Raw genomic sequence first — 13795 nt, 5'->3', positions numbered from 1 at the left:
TTCTACCCAGGAAAGCTATCTTCATTCTCTCACTGAGCTTAACACCTCCTGGCCCGTGAGAACTAAGCAGTGTCTGTCTCACCTCTTACTGTTTTATTTCTGTTACTCATGTTCCAGTTTGTGTTACGACTCATATCTCTCTCCTTCATCTTTGCATCTCTCCCCATAATGTATCTCCTAGAAACATTTTTTTAACTAAGCGAGAGTCCAGATTTTGTACTGGAATCACATCTCCCTCTTATCTTTTCTTTACTTTTCCCCATATTAAACGAGAGGGATTATATTCTAAAGATCTGTGCGGTACTCTCTCCTAATTCCTTCTCTGCATTTTCTTTCCATAGCCATATGTATCTATTCAGGAAAAAGAATCCAGTCACAGGTATCCTGCCAATAATCACTAGCGAGTTCAATTTTTTTTTTTGTAGTTTTAATTAGCTTTTTGGCCTTTTAAATCATAGGTCTACTTGTCAGTGACAGATTGGATTATTAGTTTTATTATCAGTAAATTGTTTGGTTAAAATAATCTTTTTATTATATGCTCAATGAGATAATGCATCTAGAACTCTCATAAATGATTTTGGTTCTCATAAATGTTGAACATTCTTTTCCTATATCTATATTAATTAGGGCTTAGATTTACCAATTTTCTTTCGATTTTGAGCAATGAGAACGCATATTAAATGTAAAGTAGTGAGTCCAGTTCACATTTATTATGATTTTTTTCTTCTTACTTTTTCAGTAGCTTCTGAAAGTTTCCCATGTATTTGACAAGGCAGTGAAAATGAGGGTAAAATGATGAAATCTGAAAGCACAGGAGGTGGTCCAGAAATATGAAAGCCCCATAGACCTGCCAGAGCCAACTAATCGACCCCACACTTGCCAAGGACAGACTCGCTTTTCTCTCTCTGTTTTCTCTGGGCTCATCTGAGTAGGGCCTCCAGGGAATCCCTTTTGTGATTAAATAGCTAAAACAAGGAGGACTTGGCCAGTAGACCACATGTGTGGGCCAGCCAACTCACTGGTCAAAAGGGAGAGTTCATTACAAAAAAACTCTAAAATCTTTCCTTTCACTTAGATTCAGTTATGCCAAATAATTTTATTTTTGTTTTATTTCATTTCATGTCATATCTTTTTAAAAAGGTTTTATTTATTTATTTAGAGAAAGAGAAAGCACTTGAACGGCAGGGAGGGCATAGGAAGAGGGAGAGAAGAATCTTGACCAGAGTCTGCTGAGCGTGGAGACCAATGCAGGGCTTGAGCTCATGACCATGAGATCATGACCTGAGCTGGAGCCAAGAATTGGATCCTAACTGACTGAGCCTTCCAGGCATCCCCGGGGCCAAATAAAAATAGATGAAACTGACTATGGCCATCAATGTTACATCAAACTGCAGGGTAAAAGTCAATCTGCATCTCAGCCTATTGTCTGGAATAAGGATTAAGTGGCACCTAATATTTGACCTATCCTATTATGTACCTGTCTGTTTTTGCTGCTTTGTTAACCTCTTTATGAGAGATGTTAGTTTCTCAGAATAGGCTATGCCTTTTTACTTCATGTCTACTATTTGTTTTTTCTGCTTCTCCTTCCAAAAAAGGATAGCAGTATTTTCCAAAAGAGGCTTGGTAAATCATAAATAAATATGGAATTAGGAATATCTCAGCACCTACCACATCCTGACATATACACACATCAGATATTCAAGGCTAATTCTGGGTATTTCTTAGATTAAATCCAAAATATCACTTCCTCCAACAAGTTTGCCTTGGTTCAGTCCTCTCTGCTCTATATTCCTATTGTACTCCTAATTTCTCCTATTATAACATTCATAGTGTTTTATTTTAATTACTTCTTTTATTGACTACATTCTCCACTAAACTAAGCAGGCATAATTGTGTCTTTTTCACTATGGTATTCTTAACAATCAGCACAACTGATGTGTGCCTTCAACAAATATATTCTTTTTTAACTATTTATTCATTTGTTTATTATTTTTATTTTTAATTAACATATAATGTATTGTTTGTTTCAGGGGTACAGGTCTGTAATTCATCAGTCTTACACAACACCCACTATTCACTACAACACATACCCTCCTCAGTGCCCATCACCCAGCCACCCTACCCCTCACCCCCTCCACCCCATCAACCCTCAATTTGTTTCCTAAGATTCAGAGTCTCTTATGGTTTGTCTCCCTTTCTGGTTTTGTCTTGTTTCATTTTTTTTCCTCTCTTTCCCTATGATCCTCTGCCTTATTTCTCAAATTCTGCATATCAGTGAGATCATATGATAATTGTCTTCCTCTGATTGACTTATTTCACTTAGTATAATACCCTCTAGTTCCATCCATGTTGATGCAAATGTCAAGATTTCATTTTTTTTTTTATGGCTACATAAGATTCCATTTTGTGTGTGCGTGTTTATGTGTGTGTGTGTCTCACATCTTTATCTGTTCACCTGTCGATAGACATTGGGCTCCAGTGTGGGAACAACATACACATAGTTCTTAAAAAATACTTGTCAAAGGAAAAAACATACACTTAATTCACAAATATATCTAAGATTCTTGATATTAAATTGTTAACCTATTTGTGGTACTAATATAAGTGACATTATTTTTTTTAATTTTTATTTTTTATAAACATATTATATATATATATATTTTTAAAGATTTTATTTATTTATTTGACAGACAGAGATCACAAGTAGGCAGAGAGGCAGGCAGAGAGAGAGGAAGGGAGGCAGGCTCCCTGCTGAGCAGAGAGCCTGATGTGGGGCTTGATCCCAGGACCCTGAGATCATGACCTGAGCCAAAGGCAGAGGCTTTAACCCACTGAGCCACCCAGGCGCCCCTAAACATATATTTTTATCCCCAGGGGTACAGGTCTGTGAATCGCCAGGTTTACACCATTTCACGGCACTCACCTTAGCACATACCCTCCCCAATGTCCATAACGCCACCCCCCTCTCCCAACCCCCCCCCCACCCAGCAACCCTCAGTTTGTTTTGTGAGATTTCTAGTCCCTTATGGTTTGTCTCCCTCCCAATCCCATCTTGTTTCATTTATTCTTCTCCTACCCCCCTAACCCCCCATGTTGCATCTCCACTTCCTCATATAAGGGAGATCATATGATAGTTGTCTTTCTCGGATTAACTTACTTCGCTAAGCATAATACCCTCTACTTCCATCCACGTTGTCGCAAATGGCAAGATAAGCTATCTAGCTGATCTCCTGCTATCTGAAGTAGTCTCAGCCTGCTACTTCTCTGCCATCTTGACTCATATAAGGGACATTATTAATATCTACTTTTTTTCTATATACAACCACACACAAGCTTAAGCTTATAGCACTGTAACTCATCAAAGTTAACGTCAGTTGTACTACACACTATTATCTTATGTAACAATAAAAAATAAAAAAAATCCTTCCAATTACAGTGTGACCCAATACTTTCTTATTTTTGTAATAGTAGGTAATATAAAGGTATTTTTATATGAGGTACAGTAGTAATTCATTTTACAATTTATTGAAATCAATGTTTTCCAGTCAAATTAGGAAATGCTCTAAATGGAATAGATTAAAACCAGATATAGGTACTGGTAAGCAATGAGATCATTTTAAAAATGGAAGCCCAGATAATTTTAAACTTTGTTGCCTGTCCATTATTAAGCAAAAACTATATGAAATTCATTGTTTAGTTTCTCTGAAAAAAAAAAAAAAAGAAATTGATTTTTTATTGTTAAAAAGATTTAGAAAAGTTATAATGCATCTTTTTACCTTCTCAGTCAATATATGCAAGAACAATGCATATTTAGTTGCCCTTCCAAATATATCCATTTTCTTACTTCATGATGGAAACATTGATCTCTGGCCTTTTAAGAGCCAAAACTATTTTATACATCAATTGTATCTTTTGAACTGTTCACTTCTGATTTCTAGTCTTTCCCCAAAGAAATGTAAAGTGACACTAAATATTTTCCTCTAATTATTTTCACAAAACTCTGAAAGCAGGAAATTTGATTGGGGAGGAAAAAATTAGCTTGGATAGATATATTTTGTGTTTAATTAGGTTACATCACCAGAGGTCAGCACTACTTAACTGATTAGTCATGAGAATGTCTAGAGTAGCTATTGATAAGCTTATGGAATTGACAGGAGACAGACATAAAGAATTGAAAGTGAAGAGGAAGAGGGAGAAAAAGAGAGAGACGGAAAGAGACAAAGAGAGAGTAGGAAAGGAATGAAGGATGCAGACTATCAAGTGTTGGCATTTTAAGTTTTTCCTATAGAGATATTTCCAATCGCAGCTACCATGTATAACGAGAGTCCGCACTGTCTAGAATTTAAGATTATTGTCCAAGAATGCATTGGTCTGAAATCCATGTTTTATCACCTTTTGTAAAGCCTCTTATTGATGCATCCCATCATTTGCTGCAGTTACTATTCTCACTGAGGTCTTTTGTTCATTTAGATCCTAAGTTTTGTTCTTACTTCGTGGGCAATTTAACATCTCCATTTGGATGTCTATTAGGCATCTTATACATATGATAGGCAGTCCCTGATTTCTACTCTCTCCTTCGTCAACATGCTTTTCCTGCAAGCTTATGCATCTAAGTGAATGGCACCTCCACACTTAGGTGAAAGACCTGAAAGTCAACTTTGACTCCTCTTGCTTATCCTTCATGCAGTCTGAGAACAGATCTGGTAGCCCCTTCTTCAAAATATATCCAGAACCCGACCATTTCTCACCACTCTACCAATGCCAGCCAAGTGCAAGCTATCATCCTGTCTCATTTGGGTCATGTAGTGACCCCAGCAGATCTCTTTGTTTCTCCCTATTTCACTCCTGTCAGAGGAAATCAGGTCTCTAAAGGTACAAAAGTATAAAAACACTCCAGTTTAGAATGACTTCACTCAGTCACTCATTGCACCTCTTACGTTTGCGTTACTATTCTAGGCATGGGGAAAAGGGTTAAAGAACAATAACAAAGTCCCTGCCCTCAAGAGAAATTTGACCCCCAGTTAACAGGTAAGCAAATAATGTCATTCGTGATAATTCTTTGGAATGAATAAGCAATATGACATAGTACACACAAGCAGATAAGGTATGAGAGCTATTTTAAATAGGGTGGTCGAAGAAGGTGTCGTCGTGGTTGGGCACTTGGATATAGGATCTGAAGGATCTGTATGTAGGATCTAGATCAGATGTAGATTCTGAAGGAGCCAGCTGTGCAAAGATCCAGGGAGCATGGTCTGGGCAGGAGGATGGCACGCGCAAACTCCTGGCAGCCAACGTGACAAGCTGGGAAGAGAGAGGGAGTGAGTTCCTCTCTTCCCTTGCTTCTCCAGCCCAGGGCCCGGGGCCACAGGGGAATAGCAGCATTCACCAGAGGCAGGGTCAGCCGCTCTCCAGCCATAAATGGCAAGTGGCAGCTGGCCTCTGGCCCGGTGACAGAGAGGAGATGGATGGTCGCAGCCCGCAGAAGCAGAGACGAACTGACTCAGGAAAGCACATAAAATACCAGCACCTTTGAGGATTCCCCGGAAAGGGAGCCTTGAAGTCATTGTAAATAAGAGGAAAATGACCTTATTTATGTTGATAGGCTCGGGAAACCCGGACTTAGAGGGAATGAATAGAGCTTGCTAGTTCATGATGCAGACCCATAGCCGAGCACACTTGTGCTTTGCTTTGTATTTTGCTCCCTTCTTGGTAGCTGCCTTTCACTGTTGTTTCTATGATTATTGAGAACAGGTGATCCAAAATGGGCTGGGGCCTCTCCTGTAGAGGCCAATGGTCCCATGCGGTCACAAAGCACAAAAGCATGCTCCTGCCTTAGCTTTTTGCTCCATCGTGTTCCTGGAAATGCCACTGGAGGCTGGAAGATGACAAGGAGTGAATCATGTTTTCTCCTCCCCCCGCCGTAGCCGGCACATACATTCCCTTCCAGCCCGGTATTCTCAGAGCCGTATGGCAAGCTGTTGACGCGTTAACTTTGAGACCAGTGAATCAGCAGGGAAACTGTTGAATGAGTGAATCAGTGGAGTGAAAAGTGAAACACGGGGGTTTGTCAGCTCCTTCGGGCCGGCAGATGGATGAGACGTTTGAGAGAACAGGAGTGAAGACCTCCCTCACATTTTTCTTTTTCTTGGTATTAATCGTTGAGAAGCATTTAATCCTAAATTCCTTCTCCAATTTTCAGACTTAATCCTTTTTTAACTTCCTCAACTGTGGAAATGAGTGCTTTCATCAAAGCCTTCAGAATAAATTTCTGTAGGCCATAAGCCACCAGATGTTGATGAGGACAAGGGGGTTTGTGAGAGAAGGTGGAGGTTCACTGGTTTCCGGACAGGGAATGCCACACTGAGGATACAAACAGTGGTGCCAATCCAGTAGGATGCCTACTTGATGTGCACTGGCAACACGCACCACTCCTTAGGGACTGAATGTTTAAAATTCCGATGCTGAAATCCTAATGCCCCATGTGATGGTGTTAGGAGGTGGGGCCTTTGGGAGGGAATTAGGTCACAAGAGTGGAGCCCTAAGGAATGGGATTAGTACCCCTATTAGAAGAGAGGTGGGAGGGCTTGCTTCCTCTCTCTGTTCTCTGCAGGAAGACAGCCATCTGCAAATCAGAAAGAGAGACCTAGACCTCACCAGAACCTAACCATGCTGACACTCTTGGACTTCCCAGCCTCCAAAACTGTGAGAAATACACGTTTGTGGTTTAAGTCACCCAGTGTATGGTATTTTTGTTATAACAGCCCACAGTGACTAAGACATCTTCTAATACAGAAGCTTTAAAGGGATGAGTTCTAATAATTTAGTAGCTTTGTCCCTACTCTTCCTTCAGTGGGAAAATATAATAGGCAGGGGGTTGAACAGATGGAGAAACTTGATTTCTTTTTATTTATTTTTTCCTTTTTCTAGCAAGTCATGACTTTATCAAATGCAGATTTAAAAAAAAAAAAAAAGGCGCCTGGGTGACTCAGTTGGTTAACCAGCTACCTTCAGTTCAGGTCATGATCCCAGGGTCCTGGGATCGAGTCATACATCAGACTCCCTGCTCAGTGAAGGGCCTGCTTCTCCCTCTCCTCTGCCTGCTGTTCTGCCTACTTGTGCTGTCTATCTCTCTGTCAAATAAATAAATAAAATCTTAAAAAAAAAAAAAAAAAAGCTGTGAAGCCCACACTCAGCAGAGGTGAATTAAAGAGAGAAGAAGGGAGAAATTGCATTTCTTTGTGAAGTTTGGTGATGGATTCTTTTGACCCTTACACTGAACTCCCTGAAGGAATCCGATATGAATCGTCTCTATTCTACAATTGCCTCTATCCCCTCTGCCCACCCCCAACCAGTTTCTTTTAAGCATAGCTAAAATCTGAGGATGAACATACTGATAAACCAAATCCTGGGACCCTCAGAAATACTCATTAAGAATTACCTTTCCCAGGACAACCCTCCAACACTGTTGGTAGGAATGCAAGCTGGTGCAGCCACTCTGGAAAACAGTATGAAGGTTCCTGAAAAAGCTGAAAGTAGAGCTATCCTATGACCCAGCAATTGCACTACTGTGTATTTACCTTAAAGATACAATTGTACTCACAAAACAAACTGAGGGTTGATGGGGGGAGGGGGTTGGGAGAGGGGGGTGGGGTTATGGATATTAGGGAGGGTATGTGCTATGGTGAGTGCTGTGAAGTGTGTAAACCTGGCGATTCACAGACCTGTACCCCTGGGGATAAAAATATATGTTTATAAAGCTGTAAAAAAAAAAAAAAAAAAAAGAAAGGATGAATACCCAAGTTTTGTAGCAACATGGACGGGACTGGAAGAGATTATGCTGAGTGAAATAAGTCAAACAGAGAGAGTCAATTATCATATGGTTTCACTTATTTGTGGAGCATAACAAATAGCATGGAGGACAAGGGGAGATGGAGAGGAGAAGGGAGTTGAGGGAAATTGGAAGGGGAGGTGAACCATGAGAGACTATGGACTCTGAAAAACGATCTGAGAATTTTGAAGGGGTGGGGGGTGGGAGTTGGGGGCACCGGGTGGTGGGTATTGTAGAGGGCACGGATTGCATGGAGCACTGGGTGTGGTGCAAAAATAATGAATACTGTTATGCTGAAAAAATAAAAAAAAAAAAGAAAAAAAAAAAAGATACAATTGTAGTGGTTTGAAGGGGCACGTGCACTCGAATGTGTATAGCAGCAATGTCCACAGTAGCCAAACTATGGAAAGAAACTAGATGTCCATCAATAGGTGAATGGATAGAGAAAGAAGATACATGTACACACACACACACACACACACACACACACACACATACATACAATGGAATACTATGCAGCCTTCAAAAGAAATGAAATCTTGCCATTTGTAATGATGTGGATGGAACTAGAGGGTATTATGCTGAGCAAAATAAGTCAGTCAGAGAAAGACAATTATCATATGATCTCTCTGATATCAGAAATTTGAAAGGCAGAGTGGTGGGTTGTAGAGGGTAGGGAAGGAAAAAATGAAACAAGATAGGATCAGGAGGGAGACAAACCATGAGACTCTTAATCTCATGAAACAAACTGAGGGTTGCTGGGGGGTGGGGAGGTAGGGATAGGGTGGTTGGGTTATGGACATTGGGGAGGGTATGTGATATGGTGAGTGCTGTGAAATGTGTAAGCCTGATGATTCACAGACCTGTACCCCTGCAGCAATAATACATTATATGTTAATAAAAAATAAATAAAAGGAAAAAAAAAGAATCACCTTTCCTTCTGCCAACTGGTGTATAGACCACTCTCATCAGATGATGTATACTGGAACCAGATGACTTCAAAGGAAGCTTGCAGATCTACTTCAGACTGTATGACCATTCTCTTTCTCTTCCCACAGACGGGCCAAACCATGCATGACCTCCTCTCTGAGCTTTGGTCTTAGCCCTTCAGAAGCATGCACCCCATAGGAATTATAGCTTTACTCTTCATGCTAGGGAACCCCATTCATGTTCTGTCAAGGGATAACTAAGGACAGAGTTGGGAGAGGGTACTAACAGAGAGGGTAGAAGTGGGAAATTCAATCAATCAATCAATCAATCCTAATTTTTGACCAAACATATCTAGCTCTGCTTGGTTCCCTTCAGCTGAGCATATCTGAGAAATGTGAATGCTGGCTACCATTTGGCTTATTCTTTTTAAAGGTTTACTTATTTATTTGAGTGAGTGAGAGAGAGAGAGAGAATGAGAAAGTGAATGAGCGGGAGGGGCAGAGGGAGAGGAAGGGAGAATCCCAAGCAGACTCCATGCTGAGTGTAGAGACCGGTGCCTGGCTTGATCGCACCATTTGAGCTGAGACAAAGACTCAGACGCTTAAGAACTGAGCCACCCAGGTGCTCCTCCCTTTGGCTTACTTTAGAAAATAGTAATGGGGCAGGTGTGTCTTGGTGATCTTTAGATCTTTCTGCCTGGGAGGGCATAGGTGAAGCAGTGTTTGGGACCAGTAAGTGTAACTTGGGGATTCTGCCTCCATATGATCTACATGTTTAGTAACATTTCTGAGTCAAAAACTTAAGGAAGGTTTCATATATTTTATTTTTATCTGTATTGGCTAGGTTTGTGGGTTGCTTTGAAGAAGAGGACAAAAGAAGTCCCCCCCCCTCCCCCGGCTGCTACATGCAGGACAAGCATTGCAGGCTGATGACAGTGCCCCTTCTCCTGCAGCTTATGAGCTAAGCAGAAGCCCCAGGACCATGACAATGTGGAAAGGAAGGTTGGGAGATCACAGTAAGAGCCAGGATGTCTTGTCCCCAGATCCCTGTTTGCTTATGCTCGACCCCTGTCTGCAACCTCAGCCCTATTCTCTAGGCTCTGGGAGCCTGTCCCTTACTGGGAAATTAAGGAGTCCAGCAGCTCAGGTCACACACTGATGAATGTCCCTGCTCTGACCTTATGTTCCAATTCTGGTAACTTAGCTTCTGATTTAACCTGTCACCCAACTGTGTCATTGTCCTGTCACTCAGGACTGTGTCCCTGCCCTGAGTTTTAGTTTGTCTAAGCCTGAGGTCATTCTTCTGAACTTTAGTTCCTTGGCTAAAACTCTCTTCTTAGCTGCCAGACTTCCCCTATTTTGACCTATTAGTCTATTAGTCAAGATAGGCTACCTGCTTACCGGTTTGTTTCTGGCTTTCTCATTGGCACTCATCCATCATGGCTTTAGCCTCCTGAGGCTGACTCTCTTGACTCTGGCCCATGGGATTTCCCCTGACCTTGGGGAGCATATGCCTGTTTTACTTGGGTGATTCTCCAGAGTTGTCACTGAATGGTGAGACCATGGATGGGGAAGATGATCCGGCCTCCTACCTCTAAGTCTTTCTCTCCACCATCTGCCTTGTTCTGGGCGATTTCTCCCAAAGCCTACTGCCACCATGTGATAAGAATTATGTGGTTACAGGGAAAGAAACAGACTTTGTCTAGTTTAACTAAAAGGAAAAATTTACTGGGAAGATTTGAGTTTAAAACAAAACCCCAGGAAATGAGAACTGGGGAAGCTCCAGGGACTGCAGGAGTTTCTGTATGTCCAGTTTAGAACACTCTGTGACTCGGCTCCATAACCCTGTTCTCCCTGGCAGTTCCTCTTAATGCAAGTCTTCCTTTTCCCAGAAGAGACAATCTGATTAGCCTCATTTCAGTTAAGCATTTACCTCTAAATAAATCAGCTCTGGGTCATGTCCCCAAGTGAAGAGGTGATGTCTGTGGCTCACCTCTGTGAATCAAAGCCAGTCCCCAGGAAAGGGTGAGGGATGTGAACTAGGAATTTATCCAAGTTTCACACCAGGCACACTCACGCTGGCCTCGTAGGGCACTGTGCTTTTCCTAATACTAAGCCCAGCGTGCATCTCACGGTGGGAATATCCTTAAAGGCTATTGCTGAAGGTTAGATTTTTTCACAAAACCATCCAGTAAAAGAGGAAACATACAACTAGAAATCCGTGTTTGTAAAATCAGGTTGCTTCATCTTCAGCTTGCAGTCTTTTGCAGGGATGTCTGTCTGCCTTCCTCAGAGCAGGTCCATGTTCTTACTTAGCCTTAAACATGGAATGCCCCCAAGACAATGAACAGAGCCAACTCAAAGTTTAGAGGGAGATTCAAAGAAAGGCTAGGGATTTTCTTTCCTGTTGTGCTGAGGACGGCCTTCTGAATGCCACTTACATAACTCTTCCCAGTTGAGTGGTACTAGGCTAGCCTCTCTTTTCAGGATCCTTCTGCAGCAGTGTGTTTTTCCTGAAGGCTTCTTAGTAGTGTCTGTGAGAGCACTGTGTAGTAGCCTACCACAGGACCCGCACTGTGGGACATTTGTTCTCTTATCCAAACATGAGAAGACATCTGGGATTTTGGTCCTGGCCTGTCCCAGGGTGGCTTTCTGCCGTGACTGCTGTGTAATGATCTGATTCAACACAAACTAATTATACGTGGGCTGATCTGCCAGGCTCCATGGGCATTTGTACTTGCATTATCTAATTAATCATTTAACACAAATCCCATGAACTTCTCTTGGAAAAAGAGCCCATGGTCAAATACGTTTGGTTAACACTGCCCAACACGTCTTCCTTTTCCAGACCCAGAATGTTCTGTACCTCATGATAGACTCTGGACAATGCAGGAAGGAGACTTGTTTAACTCCATGTCACCTGGCATTTTCCAAACTGAATGGGTAGTGGGACCCTTTTTGTATCTAGTCACATCTTGCAGAACTAGCTTTCAGTGGAACACTTTTAAGGAAATATTCCTGAATTCTTCTGGTATGCCTGTCCAGAAGGTGTTATCCTCATTTCACAGACAGGAAGACAGAGGCCCATCTCACACAGCCGGTGTAGGATGTTTACCCAGGTGGCAAGTGGCCCTGTAGAGCTCTGAATCTTGCTCCTCTGAGCAACTCTGGCCCCCTTTCAGCCATTCCTGGGCCACCAGCTCTGAAACTTATCAAATACTCTTGGGGACACTTAGCCAGATCCACGTGCCAGAGTTCCAGGAGAGCCAATAGTGTAGTTTCTGTCTGAAGGTTTGCATGCTCATGAGCCAGAGAAAGACAAATTTTCAGGTCAAGTCTAAACATAGAAAAAAAGCCAGTGTCCCAGTGTGAAGACAGTCTCTTCTTTGGGGAGAGGTGGGAGGTTTTCTGTTCTTTTTTAGGCCTCAGGTAACTGCATGAGGCCCACCCACTCTAGGGAAGATAATCTGCTCTACTCAGTCTACCAATCTAAATGTTAATCTCACACAAAAACATCCTAGAAACACCGAGAATAATGTTTGACCACATATCTGAGCCCAGTCAAGTTGAGACAAAAAACTTAAGGATTGCAGCTTGCAAAAGCCTTCCCTCACTTGTCTTATTTACATTCTGTCCTCTTTCTGGAGCCTCTTGCTTGTTCTGATGAATTGAGCTGCCATGTTGTGAGGTGTGCTATAGAGAAGCTCACATGGCGAGAAACAGCCAACAACAAGCAAGGAGGAGAGGCCCTTACTTAGCCCAATGGCTTGTGAGGAGCATCATCCTGCTAATAACCACGTGAGAGAGTTTGGAGGTGGATCCTGCTCTGCCTGTCAAACCTTGACATGACTGCAGCCCTGGCTGGCACCTGGACCTTGTCCTGTGAGAGATCCTGACATACACAACCCAGCTAAGCTATGCCTGGACCCCCATTATGCCTGGATCTACAGAAATCATGACATAAACATTATTTCAAGACTTTTCATTGGGGATCATTAATTTCTCAGCCATAGAAAACTAACATATGTCTAAGTCACTGGATATTCTCCTGTAAATGAGCCTGATCGAGTTTTCTGATCCTTCCAGCTACTCTTTAAGAGACTCTCTTTATGAGACAATCTGGGCAGGGTTTCAAGAGACGCCTATCTCCAACATTTTACTAGAAGGGATGCCCATATAACTTAATAAATTCTACCCGTGGCATTTAAACATATAGTCTGGAAAAGGGACTTACAAAGCACATTTCACTACATACTCTTTCTTTCTACTATTGTTCCCCACCAACCAACCCCACCCCCCAGCCCAGATCCCTGATCCTCTTCCCATCTGTCCCATCCTGCCCCATCCACATTGCATTAGTCAGTCCACAGCATACCCACCTATCCAGAGACCTGCTCTGTGATTCTTTGTTGAGAGTGAGACAACAAGTGATTTGTGTCTGTCTTTATATACTAGGTGAGGATAGATGTAGCCTTGTGCCCTGCACATCCCCAGGGATCTTGACTATACAATTTTTATGGTGCTTTACTGTGATCACAAAAAGGAGCAGAGCATGAGCTTGGAGTCATGGACCACTCCCCCACCCCAGTTTTGAATTTGGGGTTGTTCAATCACTAGCTCTCCAAGTACCCCAATGTTCTGGAGTCTTGTTTTTTTCATTCATAAATGGAACTGATGATTCCTCAGCATTCAGGTGAATGTGAGAAAAGTAGGGAAAGGACTAAGGGTGATAACGTGTGAGCAAATGAACAGTAAAGGGCATGGTACACAGTATCAGGTAAAAAACATTCTTCCATTTTGCAGGTGTGAAGTCACTCCTCTTTGTAGTACTATCGTAGATGGTGAGTCCATTGTAACATTTAAGTACATTAGAAGTAAATGTAAAGTTTACTTTAGAAGTAAAGCTTCTAAAGTAAAGTAAAGCTTTAAAAGTAGAACTTTTTTATTAGAAAAAAATTATTAGAAGTAAAACTTTTATAGTTTCAAATTTACTTTGAAATACTGTTTGATGGCCACAATCAGTGATTTGCTCCAAGTG

At 41.8% G+C, this 13795-nt stretch overlaps 1 long non-coding RNA gene across 1 annotated transcript; it reads left to right on the top strand.

Moving 5' to 3' along the window:
- The first annotated feature begins 1179 nt into the window (after positions 1-1179).
- Positions 1180-6799, top strand: LOC125095850 (uncharacterized). Its single transcript, XR_007125970.1, has 3 exons — positions 1180-1395; positions 4957-5028; positions 6611-6799. It is a non-coding gene; the product is annotated as an uncharacterized LOC125095850 (long non-coding RNA).
- Positions 6800-13795: the final 6996 nt, after the last annotated feature.

The sequence above is a fragment of the Lutra lutra genome, chromosome 3 (assembly GCF_902655055.1).
Source record: "Lutra lutra chromosome 3, mLutLut1.2, whole genome shotgun sequence".
Lineage (NCBI taxonomy): Eukaryota > Metazoa > Chordata > Mammalia > Carnivora > Mustelidae > Lutra > Lutra lutra.
Note: the sequence above shows the minus strand (reverse complement) of the source record. Positions and strands in the feature narration are given on the sequence as shown.